Raw genomic sequence first — 16,138 nt, forward strand, 5'->3', positions numbered from 1 at the left:
TACTGCAGCCTGTGACCCATATGATTTTTGCAGGTCCCATGACCACCAGCATTGCAAAACATGATCAAATGGGACTCCGCCTTCTTGGCTGGATCCAACCCACTCTCTCTCAGCCTAACCTACCTCACAGGGTTGTTATGAGAGTCAAATTGAAGACTGGAGACTGATGCATGCTGCTGTGGCTCAGTGGCAGAGCATCTGCTTGGCATGTAGAAGGTCCCAGGATCAACCCCCGGCATCTCCAGTTAAAGGGACATAGGTAAGTAGGTGATGTGAATGACCTCTGCCTGAGACCCTGGAGAGCCGCTGCCAGTCTGAGTAGACAATACTGACTCTGATGGATCAAGGGTCTGATTCAGTATAAGGCAGCTTCATGTGTTCATGTGAACTCCTTGGAGGATACACTGTACCAGATAAAATGTACCAGATAAATAAAGTATATGGATGTGGACAAATAATGCTTTAATCATTGGGACATTTTGTTACATGAGCCCTGGGAATAAGAGTGTGTTGAATGTGGACCTGGAGTCAGTGTCTGCCGTTATATTTTTGTAATTGAAAGACAGATTTTTTTTCAATACGTAGTAATCAGAGCTATGATACCTTTCAGAGCAAATTTGCTGTTGGCACACTTTTAGAAAATGCATAAAAGTGAATGAGCGATGTGGCCCATGGATCATTGAACGCTTAATGCAGCATGTCCAAAGAAGAGCAAGGAGCCTCTCCTGTTAAAGAATGGGAATGCACACTGTAGACTAGAGTGCCTTTTGATCGTAACAAGCTGTCACTGAGACAGGATTTTAAAGAATTCAGGTTTGAAGGCATACATATGCATGCTGGTCTTTTAAATTTTTGCATAGGAAAACAAAAAGCGTTGTCTTTCTGCTGCTTGCTCCACAATCTATATTCTCACTAACCAGAGGAGTGGAACTTGAGACATGAAGATGAGTCAGGAGCTTACCCCAGAAAGTTGCCCAATGCAGCAGGGTAAAACAGCACCACTGCAATTCTCTTGCGCCACCAGCAGCTATTGCTGGGTCCACAAAATTGTCATGAGAAAAAAAAAAGTGCAGCAAGGGAATTCTGGGATGTGATTAGGTTTGGCCTTGGGTAGGACTGGGAACAGTCCCTTTTCCTGTCATCAAGACCTGTTGGTTCTCCAGGGAGCCAGTGAAATTGACTGGACTCACCCGACCAGCCTTTTGTAATAGAGTGGAAAGGAGAATAAGGGCCCATTCCTGAAAATTGGGCCCAAAGCCCTTAGGAGGCGGACTACGGCCTCCGCTGGTGCAGGGGCCCACACCGCTGGCGCCCGGAAGGTGCATGCCGGCGTTAGTGGCCCCAGCATGCAGGGCCTGGCGCCACTCCCCGATCGCCACCGCTGACCGCTGGCCTCCGGCCATCTGCACAGGCCGCGGCAGCGAGCAGGGAGGGGTTCCCGGGGCGTAACGGCACTGACTGCGGGGCAGGGCCAATGTTAGTCGGCCTCCTGAGCACTTTCAGCTCGGGAACGCCCCTTTTTTTTACAAAGATATGCCAGGTTTTTGCTGGCGTATCTCCCATGCAACCCTATGAGGCAACGGGGCTAGTTTGCCTCCAACGCCCCGCGCGGGCATTCCTTTCAGGTTAGTCTCCTCCAGGATGCTGCTGTAGCTATCTTAGTGCAAACTATTGCACACCACCGCACACACTAACATGGTGTAGTGCTTAGAATGTCAGACTACGATCTGGGGAGATGGAGGTCTGAATCTCCATTCTGCCACGGAAACTGACTGGGTTACCTCGGGCCGATCACCCACACTCAGTCTGACCTACCTCGCAGGGTTGTTGTTATGAGGCTAAAGCGAAGGAGGAATGAGCAACGTTGTAAGCCATGTAGGGTCCCCCACTGGGGAGAAAGGTGGGGTAGAAATGAAGTAAACACATTACAAATAAATACTTGCCTCTGGATTGAAGCATCTGGAACAGACAAGGGGAAAGTTAAATTTATAAAGAAGTGAATAACAGTACAGCGTACCCTCAATTATTTCCTTCTAGCTGCTGGTGTGGGAGGAGGACAGCCCCATATGTTGAGGTGATCCAGTGTGCTACAATGTACCTCTGCATGCCCAGAGACACATATTGCCCGATTGTGGCATCTTTCTCAATGGAGATTGACAATTCAGTCCTAAACAGTGTTACACCCCTTTGAGTTATAGACTTTGATTGCATTTGATTGCCATGAATTCAGGACACAAGAGCTGTACGTTTGCCCCCCACCAGGGCAAATAATTCCACAGGACCATCTTAACTGAGAAAATGGCCCAGTGGGGAACTCTCATGCAGGAAACTGTTCAGAGCCTCTTCTAGTGGGGCCCTAGTGGTGGAGGATGAGTTTTGTCCCCATTGCAATGCTATCACCATCTGCAGTGCTTTATTTTTCATTTTGGGACTGAGCAGAGCTGAGTTGCAGCTATTCATTTGTAAGCTAACGTAAAGTACTACAGGGAGGCATTACCTGTACTATACCTACCTATGGTGACCCCACTTTGTTGATGGTAGTGTGTTTTTAGAGCCTCCTTATGTTCAATGGACTTAGAAGGGGGCAACTCTGCTTAGGATTGCATTATTTGTCCTTTTTCTAAAAACCTTGTTGACTGCAACATGTCTCATTAAACAATGAGAACCACTGAGAACTGGTAAAATGTTTCTAGTCGACTCCTATTTACCTGCTATATAAAAGGACAATAAATTGTGCCTGTTTGGATTTGAACCTCAAAAAGTATAATAACAATAACTATAACAGGTTTTTATATGCCAACTTTCTCTACCACTGAAGGAAGAATCAAACCGGCTTACAATCACCTTCCCTTCCCCTCCCCACAACAGACACCCTGTGAGATAGGTGGGGCTGAGAGAGCTCGAAGAGAGCTGTGACTAGCCCAAGGTCACCCAGCTGGCTTCATGTGGAGGAGTGGCGAATCAAACCCAGTTCACCAAATTAGAGTCCACCGTTCCAAACCACCGCTCTTAACCACTATACCACGCTGGCTCTCTGATAGAAATCAGTGAGATCTCAAGTGTACAATGTGTTTAGGATTGCTGCTTTGGATTTCTTAATTCAGAAGACATAAAGAGTTTGATATGAGGGTAGGGAAGAAGATGTGATACAAATATATACGCTTAACTTCTTCAAAATTCATTGCAAGCAATTTAATCGCCATCATTCTCAAGAGTATTAAATTACATTTAGGTTGATAACTGGCACTGTAGTAATTAACACAGCAAATGACATTAAACGAGCACATATAATCTTTTAATGGCTCTAACTCCTCTGGGATTTTATTCTAAATTGGATTAAATAACCCAGTGCACTTTACCTTTTCTTTCAGAATGGAAAAGGTAAACTATTGTAACTTCCACGTCAAGATTTAGCAGGTGTGCAGGAAATAGCAACCGGCATTAGAACATCGTTTGTTTACATTAGGAAATCTAACTTGACATTCAAATTAATGACAAATACAATTGATAGAACCCATCTTTCCCCCAGGAGTTTCTGCTTAGCTTTAACCCTCATGCTCACCATGCAACTCTGCTCAGTGAACAAGGAAGAAATTATGTTCTTATGTAGGGTTGCCAACCTCCAGATACTAGCTGGAGATCTCCTGCTATTACAACTGATCTCCAGCTGATAGAGATCAGCTCACCTGGAGAAAATGGCCGCTTTGACTCTGAATGGGAGAACACAAGCATCAGCAAGATCCCTGTGGTAGTTGCGGCAGGCAGAACGCACACCTGCAGTTGCAGAAGTCACTGCTGGTTTTGTAACTGTGCTGGTCAGTTCCCAGGAATGCTTCCTCTGGTGACCGCTGTGCTTCAGCTGCTTGCATATTTACAAGAACTAAGGCAGGTATGCTGAAAGAGCTCCATGTGATAAGGGCCCTCCAGACATATTCACATGCAGAACTGTATCATGCTTAAAGCCAGGCCCTTCATGAGTCCAGACACAACCTCTTGATGGGGATTCTCGTGACTGAAAATGCAGTAGTGTTGGGAATTGCTGCCGAGAAGCTGGATTTGTGCATGGGAGGTCTGGCCTTGGATTTGCCACTCTCTAGATGCATATTTTCCTATCCAAAATCTCAAAACTAAAAAATAAACCCCCATGCAGAGTTCTGAGAATTCAGATGGGGAAAATATGCATCTAGAGAGCGGCAAATCCAAGGCTAAACCTCCCGAGCATAAATGGCTATATTGTAGTTTTCCAGGCCAAATTTCCAGGCTTAAATTTCTATCTCACTCTTCTTCCAAGGAGCCATAGATCTCTTTAGTTTTATCCCCACAACAACCCTGAGAAGTAGATGAGGCTGAGAGAGGTCACTCAGTGAGTTGGCATAGATAGCAGAGTGGGGATTTGAACCTGGAACCTAGTCTGACATTGTAACCAATGTACCATCAAGACTTCCTAGTCTTGGTCTGTCACCACTATACCCTACTGGCATTCCTAATAACAGCCAGTATACATGGAGCTCTCTTGTGATTGGATTGACTTCAACGGTGGGACTTTTTGCCACGCATAGAGTAGCACCATATCAATAATGTTGAGAGCCAGTGTGGGGTAGTGGTTAGAGTATCAGAGTAGAGTATCTGACTAGGATCTAAGAGAACCAGATTCGAATCCCCACTCTGCCAATCACACACTCTCAGCCTAACCTACTACCCAGAGTTGTTGTGAGGATAAAATGGAGGAAAGGAGATAGGGTTGCCAACCTCCAGGTAGTAGCTGGAGATCTCCTGCTATTACAACTGATCTCCAGCTGATAGAGATCAGTTCACCTGGAAAAAAATGGCATTGAAGTCCCTCTCCTCCCCAAACCCCACCCTCCTCAGGCTCCACCCCAAAAACCTCCCACCTGTGGCAAAGAGGAACCTGGCAACCCTAACAGGAGAACAAGGTAAGCTTCTTTGGATCCCCATTCAGGAAACAGGCTTGGTATAAACGCGGTAAATATATATATATATTAAACATTAGCAATCACATTTCTCATTGTCTATTATGTCCTCATTCAGGAGAGTATGTCAAAATCCACCAAGAACTGCCAAATGAGCCAAATGTACGCTAGAAACAGGGAATGAGCAACTGTCAGAGGACGGCAAAGGCAGCTTGGATATTGGCCAGCAAAAACGGAGGAGGCCTCTCGCTGCAAAAGCAGTTCTGCCCACAGACCACAGTGCTAACAACGCAACCAGGTGTCTGCAGGACTCCGGACTGCACTCAGCGCAATAATGAGTGTTCTTTGCTCGTGCTCCTTTGGAGTACTTCCAGCAGTTACTACGCTAACAACAGCATGTGCTCCTCTCAAGTGGCTCAGCAATAAAGTAGGGTGCCAAGTCGCAGCACTCTTTATTTTAGGCTGTTTGTTCATGTTAGTAAGAAACAAAGAAACACGCTTTCAGTAGATAAGCAGAATTAGGAATGCCAGCAGGGGTAAACAATTGCTTTGTTGTTATGGAACAAACTGACCGGATCATCACAATCTAGAAATTCTATAACCAACTCCCTAGATTTTCAAAGCAGGATCTCACACTTGCTGTGTGTGCAGCCTGCACTGCAACACCATGGGGAGATCACACTTATCCAGTTTGTGGATCAGCGTGAGATATCATGAAATCGTCTTAATTATTCCTCTTTTGTTCTCCCTGCAGCAGCTAAACTCGATTAAGCTCCTTCAACAGAACATTTCCCTTTCTGACTCTTCCAAAGAGAAGGCAAACACATGCTGCATTTCAATGGAGCAGGATTCTGTGAGGCAATTTTCCTTCACCTTTATAGTTTCATATTTCAAGGTTCCTTTTATCGGGGGGGGGGGGGGCTTGTAATATGTAAAACCCACCATTAACCTGGAACCTAACCACGTACTGTGACCTGGAGATGTCTCCAAGTCAGGTGGAGAAGCATGTTCTGAAGTTGGTACTTCCCAGATGGGTACAGGGCTGATTCAGGTTGGGTTGCATCACATGAAGAAAGGAAGCTTATTTTCCTGACCTGAAACACCCCCAGCGGAGGCTATGTGCCCTATTGGGGGTTGAATGTATACTGATGACCGACATGTTATGTTTGTACAATGGGGCAAATAGCACCCCCCCCCCCAGCACTTTTTCAGATTAGGAAAATGGCTAGGGTTGCCAGGCCCCTCTTTGCCACCGGTGGGAGGTTTTTGGGGCGGAGCCTGAGGGCAGGGTTTGGGAAGGGGAGGGACTTCAATGCCATAGAATCCAATTGCCAAAGCGGCCCTTTTCTCCAGGTGAAGTGATCTCTTTCGGCTGGAGATCAACTGTAATAGCAGGAGATCTCCAGCTAGTACCTGGAGGTTGGCAGCCCTAAAAATGGCACAGGGAGAATGTCTAAGCCACCTCTCTCTATAGTTATGGCCCCAATCCAAATTGAGCCTGTGCATGCCTGGGAAGCACAGAACTTCAGAACACACCTCTCCACCCTACCTGAGGATGTCCCTTGGGAATACATCATGTGTACTTAGGCAGTAAGGGTAAGAGTGTAATAGAAATCTAAATGACCAAGCAAACAAACAAATCCCCACTCTGCTTTGGGTGATCTTGGGAGAGTCACTTTCTGTGAACTGAGCCCACTTTACACAGTTCTCGTGAGGATAAAATGGAGGAGGAGGAAAGAATGATTTATACTGCTGTGAGCTTCTTGGAGGAAGGGTGGAATACAAATGGGATAGAGGAGAGCAAAACAAGCATTTTTGTAGATTTGCTTCCTGTCTCTGGAAGGGAAGACAGGCCTGCTCATTGACATATGTTTTATCTATATATAGGTATGCTTTGTCTGACTGTGAGAAAACTTAATTGTGGTAGGTTTAACACTGGACACATAGAACTTGTATTGTCCTATAATATGTCTCCATCATTTAAACAGTCTATTATATAGACTTTTCAGTAATGTGGATTTCTGCCATTAGGGGTCCTGATGGATTAAATTTGTAATTTCTAGGGATGGGCTCCAGACAAAGTTTGGCATTTTTAGTTCCATTTATTTTGACGGAAGGGTTAATGACATGTATAAACCTCTCTCATTACAATCAATGGGATTTACAAGTGCCTAACTTTAGCACGGTTGTGTCCATCGATTTCAATGGGAGAGTTTAAGTGCATGCTTAATTCTCACCTGTTGAAATCGATGCTTATTTAGGATATAGCAGGACCTCAATCTTTAGCCACTGCAAATAAACCAGTCCTTAAAAAAAAAAAAACCTGTTTCCCCTCACCCTCGCTACCATTAACATTCTAACTAGTATTTTCTCCACAAATCCACGGCATAGTCTCAGCTCTGATTGCATTGATAGAACCAGGGCTGTTTGAAGAGAAATTATTCACCTTTCTTCAGTCATTCAGAGAGCAATGGAAATTAACCAGATGGTGTGACAGGCATGGGAAAGAGTTAGCAGACTGCTGTGGGACCTACTGGCAGTGTTTTGTGGAATACAAATGGGATAGAGGAGAGCAAAACAAGCATTTTTGTAGATTTGCTTCCTGTCTCTCAGCTAGACTTGCCAGGTCCCTCTTTGCCACAGGCGGGAGGTTTTTGGGGCCGAGCCTGAGGAAGGTGGGGTTTGGGGAGGGACTTCAATGCCATAGACTCCAATTGCCAAAGCGGCCATTTTCTCCAGGGGAACTGATCTCTATCAGCTGGAGATCAGTGGTAATAGCAGGAGATCTCCAGCTAGTTCCTGGAGGTTGGCAACCCTAATGTCAACAGTGGGAACTCTTGCCTTCCTCTTAAATCAAAGAGAGCACAGTAAGGGGAGGCGAAGGTGAACTGGTCTTTTAACTTACAGGGACATTTCCTGGTGGGCCATTGCCCTAGGAGGCCACTGAAGATGAGGAGGAGGCAGAGTCAAGCCCCAGTAGCTCTGTCAGCATCTCATAGGCCTTGGCTCATACCCTTTGGCAGGAATAATAAATGGTGTCAGCTCATCAATTGCCTTTTCCCACATGCCTGCTAGTTTGCAAGGGTGAGCAACACACCACTGAGTTGAGTGATCCCTGCAACACTGGTGTATAGTGTTTGCTTGTTCCAGGGCCTTTTTAACTTCACAGCCCCTCCTGGATGAGGGAAGATATGGACAGTTGGAATAATGGTTAGGGGGCAGAGGCGTAGACGTCTCAGTTTCCCAGGGGGAGGGGGCACAGGGCTAAACCTGCTCCAGGCCCATACTTAGTAATCCATATTATTTTAATATGAAATTATTTATAATTCCAAAAAACATATGCCACCAACAATTAATCATGTGGTTTAAAAAAATTTTTTTTTTCACTTGTAATAGTCTGGATCTCAGACAAAGAAAGAGGACTCTTTAAAAGGAGAGAAAATATATTATAACCTTTTTCACTGAGCCAATTGGAGTAAATATTTAATTCATGTATAAGAGGAAATACTTCCTCCTCTCTCTTTTCCTCACAATTTAGGATGAGCATTTGACTGGCCCAGGATCACATAGTGTGCTTCATGGCTAAGAGGGGATTTGAACTCTGGTTTCCCCAAGCTTAGGCTGACACTCAAACAACTACACCACTCACTTACTGGATACTCAGTATGATTCTCCAAATGCATCTCAGAATCCAGAGTAAATACTGGCTTCTCAGATACCCAGGCCTGAAAATATATGAGAATTTGTTTAGTTGATATAGGGTCCAGGACAGCAGAATCACCTCACTTTATCTCCCCCCGCCCAACCACCACATGTACAGATGCACAGAGATTTTTTTTTTAAATGGCTAATGAGAGAAATATTTTCATCTCTTCAATTTTTTTTATATTGGCTGGATCTCTATTGGCTGGAAATCAGTTGTAATAGCAGGAGATCTCCAGCTAGTACCTGGAGATTGGCAACCCTAGGGCAGGACTAACATTCACTCTAGGCCCCTCCTCATACCAACCAGAAAAGGCTTTGGGGCAGGTCCATGATGGAGGATGATCACTTTTACAATGTTGGGTGGGTTCTAGATTACCTACTTGAGGTGCTAATGAGCCCCAAAAGGTCTGGCAAAGGAATCACTTCTAGGAATGACAAAAAATGCCTACCTGATCCATTATCTGATGACCATGACTGCTAACAGAGGGGGCAGGATAGGGTTGCCAGGTCCCCACCGACGGGAGGTTTTTGGGGTAAAGCCTGAGGAGGGGAGGGACTTCAATACCATAGAGTCCAGTTGCCAAAGTGGCTGTTTTATCCAGGTGAACTGATCTCTATCGTCTGGAGAGGAGTTGTAATAGCAGATCTCCAGCTAGTACCTGGAAGCTGGCAGCCCTAGGACAGGACAAGCATTCATTCTAGGCCCCTCCTCATACCAACCAGACACAATCCAATCTAGGCCCCCAAAATGTTGTCCTCCTCATCCCATCATCTTCAGTAGCTCTAGTGATGATTTCTCACAAGTTAACATAAAAGAGGGTTTTACCCTGGAGGAAAAGAAGGCACGCTCCAGATGCCTCATATTTCTTCATGGCCATACTGCTCCTTGTATTCTTAAGGGAGTATATTCCTACATCCTCCCCACTTACCTTAATGTCCCTTTGAACCGCCGTTTGAATCATAATATTATTATACTTTTAAGGCTAGATTGCGGAAAAAGCATTCCATTTAGACACATGGTGATTTGGAAGGAAACATTCACCAGGCAAATATTTCACCATGAACACCTCAGTGCTGGTATTTTATCATAAAGTAGGATTTGTGAAAGGAAGAGGACAAACTGCAGCCTGGTTACTTTGCTAGGTGGAACCTGTCATGGATGAGGCTTTCAGGAAATGAACAGAAAATCAGCGATTGAGAATCCTGCTATTGAGCCCAAGTGTGTACGGGTGGTTTTACTGGTATCAGAAATAATGTATGTTGGAAAGGGAAAATTCTTTTTCAAATTCAAAGGCTTTTATTTACTTATGATGAACATGTCCTATAAATAAATAATAACTCCCTTAAGTTATCTTTCCCCCCTCTTCAAGAACTTTGGCATGTTCATAGTCACGGTAGCTAAAGGGAAATTTTTTCAGGATACTTTGATCAGGATAAAAGTGATAATGCCCTTTTTAAAAATCATCCTGGGCCACACTCTCTCCTGTTTTCACTTATCCCCTTAACATTATATCTGACTCATCCTTTTGAAAAATAACATAAGCAAGAACACAGCTGGCCAGAAAATTCCACCCAAACAGAAAAAAATCAGTGCATTACGTGCAAATCAATGTGTTTGCCAACCAAATGTTTCCAGTCAATTTTCTTCCAATGTTCGCTTATTCTATTGAATGCAGGAGCTGATACTAGAATAGTAGGAAACCTAAGAATATAATATACATGCAAATTGTATAGCCCTTTTAGCAGACTCTTATTTTGGTTTAGGAAGTACGGTTCTGCTATTACAATAGCTGAGTAAAAGAGGGTCAGAAATGTCTGAAAGCCAGAAACAGAGTTTTATGAAACATTGCCTCCAGGGTGTGGTCTCCAATCTAGAAAAGTGATTGTACGAATAATGTCACTGGGGCTGGGACATAGTTTATATTAGTGACGGCATGTCTTTTCTTCCTGTAAAGATTTCTTGTTGCGCTAAGCTATTGGTAGTCCATGCAAGGACACTTTGAGTGTAGGGTGTGGAAGTTGAGTGGGTTGGATGATCTCTTAACTGTCATAAGCCCTATTTACATGTTACAGTGAACACAAACACCTCCTGTACATCTGTTTTTAAGAAAAAGGAAAGGAAACAAGTGGTGCAAAGGGAAACTAGTTCTTTTAATGATTTTTGCAACCCCTACGCATTTTGCATGTACCTTCATCAGGGGGAATCATTCAGATTCTTTTTAGTAATATCCTCATGCACCATGGGGACATTACTAAAAAGAATCTGAAAGATTCCTCCTGACGAAGCTACACAAGAAATGTGTAGGAGTTGCAAAAATTATTAAAGAATTCATTTCCCTCTGCACCATGTGTTTCCTTGCCTTTGTTTTGCTTTGGTGCGGCCCCCTTTTCTTTAAGAAAAAGCCAACACACATTCACATTACAAATGAGACCGGGGACCAGTACCTGGATAAATGTGCAGTTTTAATCACATGTTCAGCCTTATGCCCATTGAATGTAACATGAAAATTTCTCAATGGCATATAAAGAAAAATCATGTGCACACTGTACACAGTTTGTATGTGCATGCACTGTAACTTGTGAACAGGGCTATAGGAGGGGCCCTGGCCACCTGGAGGTAGACATTTATTGCTAACAGAATGCAAACAAGATGTGAACAGTTCTGGCATATGACTCAGCAGTAGGGCATCTAAGGTTCAATCTCCAACATCTCTAGTTAAAAGGATCAGTTAGTAAGTAGTGATGTGAAAGTCTTTGACCCAAGACCCTGCAAAATGACCATCAGTCAGAATAGAAAATACTGACCTTGACAGACCAAGGATCTGACTTGGTATAAAGCAGCTAGTTTCATGTGTTTCTGCCTATGCTACAACTACTACAAATGGGTCTCCCAGAAAGTCTAAATCATATAAACTTGCAAGACAGTGACTTGATTTGACTCCCCCCCTCAGATAAATTAATTGTTGTTTTTATGACTTTGAATGTATCTTAGCTCTGTTTTTACTTGTTTTAATGATGTGTGTGTTTTTGTGGGGAGGTTGATTGTAATAGTTTTTAAAATGTTATTTTTATCATGCGTGTTTTAATTTGTTAGCTGTCTTGGTGGCTCTTGTGAGGGCAGAAAGTGAGGGTACAAATGTTGTGATCACATTTAGGATCCCAACTAAAAATGTTTTCTTCTGTGTTTCTTCTCCACCTTTGAGATCATCTGGATCTTTACCCAAGAAAAATGGGAGGAAAGCACAAATGCTGACATCTACAGCGCCCACTTCTCTTCCCGTTTGCACTGAATTTAAGTATCCCCCTCATCTCAATATGCATTCATTTGAAGTGTGCATCATTACGTTTGAATTCCAAACCCTTAAACATGGACAGCTGTGTTACTGAATGCAAACCCACATTCTGGCACCATTTCGTCTGCAATTTAATAGTAATGGATACATCATACAAGCCAATCAACCCTCTTGGTTTATTTTTGTGGTCCATTTTAACATTTTTATCCCTTTTAAAGTATTTCTTACAAAATATTTTCCCGCCCCCCACACGCTGTGTTGGCGTACATTTTTGGACAGCCTCTAGTATATGAATGCCAGTTTTAAGAGGTGAGACGTTCCTAAATTTAAGAATTAATGACAATGCTGAGCAATAGAATTAATATATTCTTAAACAACAAAGAGGTATAGGCACTGCTGGAAAATACAGGGTAAGTCAAGTATCACACTGTTTATACTCAAACCTTGACAAACTGTCATCTTTGATCCTAATTATTTGTGTCATGTTAACTGGGTACTGTCACGTTTCATGCTGTGTTTGCAAAGTTGAAAGACAGTCTTTTCTCCTGAGCAGAGTGCTAGACTCATACCTAGAAGACCTGCACTCAATTCCCACTTCAAGCAATATAGTTCACAGCGGGGTCTTGAACCAATAATTCTTTCTCTCAGCCTCAGTTCTCTGTATTTAAATTAGGAATAACATTGACCTACTTCTTAAGAGCCAGCTTGGTATACTGTTTGAGTGTTGGACTAGGAACTGGGAGTAAAAGGTAAAGGTCCCCTGTGCAAGCACCGGGTCATTCCTGACCCATGGGGAGACGTCACATCCTGATGTTTTCTAGGCAGACTTTTGTTTATGGGGTGGTTTGCCATTGCCTTCCCCAGTCATCTACACTTTACCCCCAGCAATAAGCTGGGTACTCGTTTTACCGACCTCGGAAGGATGGCAGGCTGAGTCAACCTTGAGCCGGCTCCCTGAAACCGACTCCCGTCGGGATCGAACTCAGGTAGTGAGCAGAGCTTGGACTGCAGTACTGCAGCTTACCACTCCGCGCCATGGGGCTCCAGGTTCAAATCCCCACACTGACATGGAGACTCTCTGGGGTGACTTGAGGCCAGTCAAGCTCTCCCAGCCCAACTTATCTCACAGGACTCTTAAGAGGATGAGAAGGAGGGAGAATGAAATATGTAGCCTCGAGTTCCTTGGAAAGGTGGGATAAAGGGTACTTAATAATGTTGTGAAAATAACCATGTGAGCAGAAATGATACACATTAGAAATATTAAAACAAATGGCCAATCTGTGGAGCTGATGTTATAAACATTTATGGGCTGGCAGGCACAATATGACTGGAATCCTGACAGTGCCACCCTAAGACAAGTTAAAAGGTAAAGGTAGTCCCCTGTGCAAGCACCGGGTCACTACTGACCCATGGGGTGATGTCATATCACAACCTTTTCTAGGCAGACTATGTTTATGGGGTGGTTTGCCATGGCCTTCCCCAGTTGTCTAAACTTTACCCCCAGCAAGCTGGGTACTCATTTTACCGGCCTTGGAAGGATGGAAGGCTGAGTCAACCCTGAGCCAGCTGCCTGAAACCGACTTCTGCCAGGATCAAACTCAGGCTGTAAGCAGAGCTTTGACTGCAGTCCTGCAGCTTACCACTCTGTGCCACGGGGCTCTTAACATTAGTTCCCCCCCCCCCCATTCTAAACTCAGTGAAGACCATGGGCTTAGCACTGAGCACACTCTGCTTTGGATTGGATTGTAAAACTGTTTACCTGAAAATAAGCTCAGCTGGAATCAGTGTAACCCTAATGAACAAAGAAGGTGAAGATTGCCCTTGTAAGGATTAGGATGTATTTCTTCTTAAAAAATGCTGTGATTGAGGCTGTGGTCCTTTCTGTTGGGGTTGCCAGAAACTGACTGAATCTTGAACTGCAAACATATATGAAACTGAGGCTGACCTTTGGTCAATCAAAGTCAGTATTAGGCTAGCAGCTCAGGTTTCAGGAAGAGGTCTTTCACATCACCTGCTACTGAAACCTTTTAACTGGAGATGCTGGGGATTAAACCTGGGACCTTTTGCATACAGACCAGATGCTCTAGCCCTGAGCCACGGCCTGATCCCAACACGTGTTCTACCGCTTATTGACACTAGTTTGCATCATGAATCTACAATACTCACCCATCTCTGTTGCAGGTACCCTGTGCATCCTGAAAGCTGTGAAGAGGGTACAATTTCCTATCCTCTGTGTTGCTGTCTGTTTTTTGTGTTTTCATAGTAAGTACACATGTAACCCTTTTTGCTGTAAAAAGGGCCAGGTTAGTGACCACCGGATTTGTAGATGCCCCATTCAACACCTGGAACACTTTAACTTTCAACAAATAACATTTATTGGAAGGGGAGGGGAACAAATAAGTCAAACCAGGAGTGTGAAACAGTGAGAATAACAATTATATTAACTCGTCCCAAAGTCAGTGGGCAAAGGGGGAGGAAGTCTCTTTAGTCTCTGGGTTCTGACTCACAAGCTGCAGACAGGTTCCAGCTTCTCCTCTAGCTGAGTTTCCCTCTTGCCAGGCCCAAAAACCTCTTTCCCCAGCCTCCCCTGTAATAAGACTCTCCCTCTTCTCCCACTGCCAAGCGAGAAACACCCACCCTGTAATCAGCACCTCCCTCTAGAGGGCACTGTTTCCAGACTAGTGTTGCATAACTTTGCAAGTGAAACAAGGCAATACACTTTCCAACATAAATACCATTTTTACAAGGCTTACACATATATAGGGAATCATGGAATCAAAACAATGGTGGGATCCAGACTCAAGTTAAGCTGGAAGTCAGGAGTAAACTCTGTTCATTTTAACAGCGTCAGGCTTTTCCCCCTACTTCAATTAATATGCTTATGGATCGATCCAGTGTTTAAGTACAACGCAAAGTAGATAAAAAGGCACTGAAAGCAGAAACACTGATAAGTAATGCTAAGGATCAGGCTGCCAGCGAGTCCATTACAGTAGTACAGGTAACAGCTCTTCACGCCCTCCTCTACTAGCAGCACAAGAGAACTGGTATTTATTTTAGAATAAACGTGACAGGGCTATGTCAAGGAGTTTGCCCTTTTTCATGAGAATGCTGAAGACATCTCTTAACACAGATTGGTGACTCAGTTTGCTCTTCAGATGAATCTACAGGGATTCTCTTAGATGTTAGCTATTACAAGCCCAGAACCAATCAAGGTAATTATTCAGGTTAAGTAATCCAAATAAAGGTCATTTATACATGGGTACTTTCACTCACGTTTGCCCCTGGTTTGTCTCAGTTGTTCCTTGGAGTTATGCATGAGTTTTTCGTCCGTTAGAGATGACCTCGCTGCCAGCCCTCACAAATCCCAGGACTTCCCATTCCTCTGTCAACTTGATTCTTCCCTCTCCCCTGAGCTCTGCCCGGGTGAAACTCCCGTTCATAAGGCAAAGTGCGGGACACTCAAGCTTGGTTTCTGTCACAGCCAATTACAGAGCAGTGTGTAAAGAGGCAGGATTCAAATGCTTCCTGGGAGCTCTTTCTAAGCAGAAAAAAAGGCTTTTTAAAACCGAGGCTTGGATTTCTCCCACCCTCCTTTCAGATTGCTCCATTTTATGTTCTTAAAATGTTTTTTCATGCAGCAATAGGGGTTTTTTGGGGGGGATTTTCTCTCACAGTAAGCTCTACAAAGTAAGCCAATTACAAAGCAGCATTTAAAGGGGTGGGGACTTGATTTGAGCTTGGAGACTGCTGGTGCATAGATTCCCAATAAGAAAGTGTGGGTCCAACGAGCAGCGAACCTCAGGTAAAACTCCCATGCATAAACGACCAAAGAGCAATCTTATAAACATATTCCTAAACTCTGCAATCAGATGGGTTATGGGACAGTGAATTCATCGAATGATGCAAACTTGAAAATCGTATGAGTTCTAAATACTAGCATCAAAAATTGATAGGTTTGCCTTTTTTCCAGTCCATGTTCTAGTGAATGATAAGACAGATGGAACCATGGAGATGAGGCATATGCCAGCCACAAATGCCTCCCAACACTGTGCAATGGATTACCACGCAGTTTCCAACAGTGTTTACAGTCTATAGTAAAGCACAAGCTCTCTTGTTAATTAAACTCTGTTTATATCTGTTGGTGCAGATATGTGCATTATGTACCCATCTCTGAATTATGAGCATTCTTAAAATCATCTCATCTTCTGC

This window comes from Euleptes europaea, chromosome 11, assembly GCF_029931775.1.
Source record: "Euleptes europaea isolate rEulEur1 chromosome 11, rEulEur1.hap1, whole genome shotgun sequence".
Lineage (NCBI taxonomy): Eukaryota > Metazoa > Chordata > Lepidosauria > Squamata > Sphaerodactylidae > Euleptes > Euleptes europaea.